Below are 6,143 nucleotides of genomic sequence, written 5' to 3'. Positions count from 1 at the left end.
CTGGTCCCGCTGATATAGTATGTCCTGGTGTATTTGCAGTCCACGGTATTACGCCCCGTGTCTAGGGAACGAAAGGGGCATAATGAAGGTAGAGTTGGTGCTGGATTCCCAACAAGTTAAAGGAATAATCACTCCGGTCGGGGACCAAACAATCACACCATTCACGGGAACCAGAAATGATTAGATTTATTAAAGGTTATGAGTGAAACATAAAGAGCATCTCTTCGGGGTGGCCACAGGCCAACATAACAAACAAAAAGGAGACTAGAACAAAAAAAGAGAAATTAAATAACCTAGACAATTTATAAAATAAAGATACAGCCAGCTTATCTAACTTCCTAACCAAAAACAAAGCCCAAACGAATTCACAAAAGAAAATGGGCGAGCCTACTTTGTCTATACAATCCTCCATAAGCGGGAGGGGAAACGAATCTGGTTTCGTCACGGCATTTACTTTCCTATAATCCGTGCAGAAACGTTGCGTGCCGTCAGATTTCGGAACCAATAAGCATGGAGTACTCCATGCGCTAGAGCTCAGGACTGCAAGACCATTCTCCACCAAATATTTTACCTCCTCTTCCATAACTTTCCGTTTGGAAGGATTCACTTGGTAGGCACCTTGCTTAATGGGCGGATGGTCACCTACATCGATATCATGTTTCAGCACTTGAGTTCGGGATGGTACATCTGAGAACAGACCTAAGAAAGTGTTAATTAACTCTACCATGTCAGTTCGCTGATTATCGGACAAATGCAACAAATGTGAAGTTAGATCCTCCAAAACTTTGGAATTATTTAATCTGCCACTCGAAAGTAGTGGGCTCTGTAAATTTAACCCGTCTTCATCTGGACCTCCATCAAAAGTAACAGCAACGGAAGCTACAGGGATGATAGCGGAGCTTTCTGACTCCGAATCCTCTTCCCGGCCTACATACAGCTTCAACATATTTACATGACACAGACGAGTTTTCCTCCGACGGTCAGGAGTTCGAACTATATAGTTCGTGTCACTCAGTTTTTTATCAATGATTTATGGATCAGCCCTTAAGGCAGCACCCTGAACTGGCAGTAAGACCAAAACTTTGTCTCCTCCAGAAAAAGAACGAAAAACAGCAGTCTTATCAAACCGCTCCTTCATTTTTGATTGCGAACTCTCCAAAATGGTCTGAGCCAATTTACATGCATTATGCAATCGCTCGCGAAACGAACTCACGTAATCCAGCAGTTTGCACTCCACTTTCTGACCAGATACCCAGCTCTCTTGCAGCATTTTGAGAGTGCCTCTCACGGTGTGTCCAAAAACTAGCTCCGCTGGACTAAACCCCAGCGACTCCTGAACGGATTCCCGGACAGCAAACAACAATAGAGGCAATCCCTCATCCCAATCTTTCCCTGACTCTGCGCAATATTTACTTAACATGGATTTCAAGGTTTGATGAAACCTTTCCAAGGCGCCTTGTGACTCAGGATGGTAAGCACTAGATGTAACATGTTTGATTTTCAATTGGGACAGCACCTGCTTAAACATTGGCGACATAAAATTAGTCCCCTGATCCGTTTGAATCACCTCCGGAAAACCAAAGGTACAAAAGAACGTAATTAGAGCTTTTACAATAGCCTTCGCTTTCAGCGAGCGAAATGGTATGGCCTCAGGGTAACGTGTAGCCGTACACATAAGCGTGATCAGATAGACATGTCCCGTCTTCGTTCGCGGCAACAGCCCCACACAGTCCAAAATTACTCGTGCAAAAGGTTCGCCCATAATGGGAATAGGTTTAAGAGGAGCAGGAGGAATAATTTGATTCGGTTTTCCCACGACCTGACACACATGACACGAACAACAATACAGGGCTACATCTGATTTAATGCCAGGCCAGAAAAAATAACGCAAAATCCGATTATAAGTATTGGTTATACCCAGATGCCCAGCAAAATTGTCATATGCCACACTCAGAACTTGCTTACGCAAACACTTAGGCACGACTAGTTGGAAGGCAGTATCCCAATCAAAATCATCAGACCTCGTTGGGGTCCATTTCCTCTTTAAGACCTCGTTGTCCCAAAAATAAACAATCGGTTTATTCCCAATTTCGTCCAACGCTAACGTTACATTTCGGCAGCGCAACAGAGAAGGATCTTTTTTCTGTTCGACAGAAATCAGAACTTTATCAACGGACAGTGACAGATCACCTGAATCTAGTTCAGCACCACCAGCCTTGGACAACTCCAAACTTCGCGATGCAGATGTCCCAGGACTCTTCTCATCCTTGTCCCCTGTTGTCAGAAAAGTGTCAGAGATAACAACTAAATCACTGAATTTACGCGCTTGAGCCCATTCCCGGACAGCAAACAACAATAGAGGCAATCCCTCATCCCAATCTTTCCCTGACTCGGCGCAATATTTACTTAACATGGATTTCAAGGTTTGATGAAACCTTTCCAAGGCGCCTTGTGACTCAGGATGGTAAGCACTAGATGTAACATGTTTGATTTTCAGTTGGGACAGCACCTGCTTAAACGGTCGCGACATAAAATTAGTCCCCTGATCCGTTTGAATCACCTCCGGAAAACCAAAGGTAGAAAAGAACGTAATTAGAGCTTTTACAATAGCCTTCGCTTTCAGCGAGCGAAATGGTATGGCCTCAGGGTAACGTGTAGCCGTACACATAAGCGTGATCAGATAGACATGTCCCGACTTCGTTCGCGGCAACGGCCCCACACAGTCCAAAATTACTCGTGCAAAAGGTTCGCCCATAATGGGAATAGGTTTAAGAGGAGCAGGAGGAATAATTTGATTCGGTTTTCCCACGACCTGACACACATGACACGAACGACAATACTGGGCTACATCTGATTTAATGCCAGGCCAGAAAAAATAACGCAAAATCCGATTATAAGTATTGGTTATACCCAGATGCCCAGCAACATTGTCATGTGCCACACTCAGAACTTGTTTGCGCAAACACTTAGGCACGACTAGTTGGAAGACAGTATCCCAATCAAAATCATCAGACCTCGTTGGGGTCCATTTCCTCTTTAAGACCTCGTTGTCCCAAAAATAAACAATCGGTTTATTCCCAATTTCGTCCAACGCTAACGTTACATTTCGGCAGCGCAACAGAGAAGGATCTTTTTTCTGTTCGACAGAAATCAGAACTTTATCAACGGACAGTGACAGATCACCTGAATCTAGTTCAGCACCACCAGCCTTGGACAACTCCAAACTTCGCGATGCAGATGTCCCAGGACTCTTCTCATCCTTGTCCCCTGTTGTCAGAAAAGTGTCAGAGATAACAACTAAATCACTGAATTTACGCGCTTGAGCCCGCGTAACCACACACGCAGAAAAAACTGCCGGAAATTCTGATGTTAACTCACTAGAAGTAACAGGTTCACACATTGGGTTTTTGATAACTTCGGGAGCGGAAGGACCTTTTCCCCAGCTAAATCGTTCCCAATAATTAAGGAAACGCCTTTAACAGGCAGCAGATGACATACAGCCAGTTTCACAAGCCCTGTTACTAATCCAGACCGAATGTGCACGTTGTGTAAGGGCACTTTCAGTATGCCCAATTCAAAACCTTGAATCAAAACATCAGATCCACAATAACTTTCCTCAGAAAATGGCAAAACACTAGCCAACACAAATGACTGCGAGGCCCCAGTATCACGGAGCATGGTCACAGGAACAGCATCTTGTGACAATCCACTAAAATAAATTTTTCCTTGACATATAAATGGATCATACACCGCAACAATATTCGAATCAGAAGACCTTTTCCCCAGCTAAATCGTTCCCAATAATTAAGGAAACGCCTTTAACAGGCAGCAGATGACGTACAGCCGTACAGTTTCACAAGCCCTGTTACTAATCCAGACCGAATGTGCACGTTGTGTAAGGGCACTTTCAGTATACCCAATTCAATACCTTGAATCAGAACATCAGATCCACAATAACTTTCCTCAGAAAATGGCAAAACACTAGCCAACACAAATGACTGCGAGGCCCCAGTATCACGGAGCATAGTCACAGGAACAGCATCTTGTGACACTCCACTAAAAGAAATCGTTCCTTGACATATAAATGGATCATACACCGCGTCAATATTCGAATCAGATTTACGGTTCACCTTATGAATGAAACCAACACTTTTAGTGGATTTCCCCTGATTTTTCATCCTCAATGATGGACACATCGCAATCAAATGGCCAATATCGTGGCAATAAGAGCATTCACGAACTTCACCAGATTTTGCCTGTTTAGGCGATTTAAACGTTTTATTTTTTTCAAAAGGCACGGAATAATGCAGGTCACGACGTGCAACAAACGCATTTTTATGAGTCAATGTGAACTCATCTGCGCACACAGCAGCCTCAGCCAGAGTCAAAATGTTCTTCTTATTCAGATAAACAACAATCTTGTCTTGTAACGAATTTTTAAAATCCTCAATCAGAATTAATTCGCGAAGCTGCTCAAAGTCGACCACACTGCTGGAATGGCACCATTTATCAAAAAGCATGCTCTTCTCTCGAGCATATTCTACATAAGTTTGACTGGCAATCTTGACATGGGAACGAAACTTCTGCCTATACGCCTCGGGGACTAATTCATAGGCCTTCAACACTGCACTTTTCAATTTATCATAATCCAAACTGTCTTCAACAGACAAGGCGGAACAAACCTCCTGGGCTTTTCCTGTTAGCTTGCACTGAATCAAGAGGGACCAAGTCTCCCTTGGCCAGCGCAATGCCACAGCTATACGCTCAAAAGCGCCGAAATACGAATCCACCTCATTATCCTTAAATGGGGGTACGAGGGTAATATGACGACTAATATCAAAATCCGCATTATCACTAGAAAGCACAGGCAACGAACGAGCAGAAGATCGGGGCGAATGAGTCACAGCCGCGGACGGAGGTACAGTCGATTGTGTTCTAATTGGACTTCGGGGTACACGACGGTCAGCTTGCGTTTCGAGTTCACACTGCCTAAAACGTAAGAGTTGCATGGTATGTTCCTGACGTTTAATTTCAAGATCCAATTGTTTCAACTGAATAGCTAATTTTAAATCTTCCGAATTTACCCCACTTAACGAGCGCAACATAGGCTCAGTACCTGAAGCATAATCAATACTTGCTTCTGAACCTTGTACCGCATCGACCTCAACACTAGAACTAGGCTGTAAAATACTTTGTTTCAGGAGCGCAGTTTGAATTACGTCTCGCACCTCCTTTTTCCTGGCTGTTTTTACAACCGGAATATTATAGAAATCCTCCACCAAAAACAAATCAACTTTACAACAAGACTCCAAGGTTTCCCATGAAGGATCCTTTTTAAACGCTTCAATGCTGAACTCCATAAGCCTAACACCTCCCCACCAAACATGAAAAAACTGCCAATCACAAAAAATTGCAAAAATATAAATGGTACTCACCAACAGAGTCCAAAAATTTCTCTCAAACCGCATTGAACAAATTTACCAAAAAAAACAAATAGGGAACGAAGGGACGAGCCCCCAATTATTACGCCCCGCGTCTAGGGAATGAAAGGGGCATAATGATGATAGGGTTGGTGCTGGATTCCCAACAAGTTAAAGGAATAATCACTCCGGTCGGGGGGGTTCTCACTACGCTCGCCTTCAGTGGACTGATTTGTTACAGAAAGCTAGACCCAGAACAAAATGAACCCAGCAGTTTCACGCCTCCTCTGCCTGTGTCAAGGCAACTGGGCCATTGAGGAATATGTTCAGGACTTTTGTGGTGGCCCTTAAGGACATTTTTCGAGTGGGTTTAAATGAACCCATTCGTTCTCAGTTGCCTGGGGGAAAGATTTGTTGGTCACTGGAGAAATATATTGACTATGCTTTGTTGCTAGCTGGTTCACCTCTTACTGTTGGGATGGCTGAGGAGGAGCCCTGCAATTTTGCACTACCATCCGCACCAGAGCACTTTCACGTTCCAACTGTTATGTCTGGAATTATTCATGTCACGTCAGAGTCTACGGAGCCTGCTCACGTCATGTCTGCTCACGTCACATCTGCTTCACCAAAGCCTGCTAACGTCTTGTCTGCCAAGCCAGAGCCTACTAACGCCATGTCTGCTACTCCAGGACCTGCTCAAATCATGCCAGTTAAGTCAAAGTT

The sequence above is a fragment of the Sinocyclocheilus rhinocerous genome, unplaced genomic scaffold (genome assembly GCF_001515625.1).
Source record: "Sinocyclocheilus rhinocerous isolate Xijiao unplaced genomic scaffold, SAMN03320098_v1.1 scaffold3629, whole genome shotgun sequence".
In the NCBI taxonomy this organism is placed as follows: domain Eukaryota; kingdom Metazoa; phylum Chordata; class Actinopteri; order Cypriniformes; family Cyprinidae; genus Sinocyclocheilus; species Sinocyclocheilus rhinocerous.
This window is presented reverse-complemented; position numbering follows the sequence as displayed.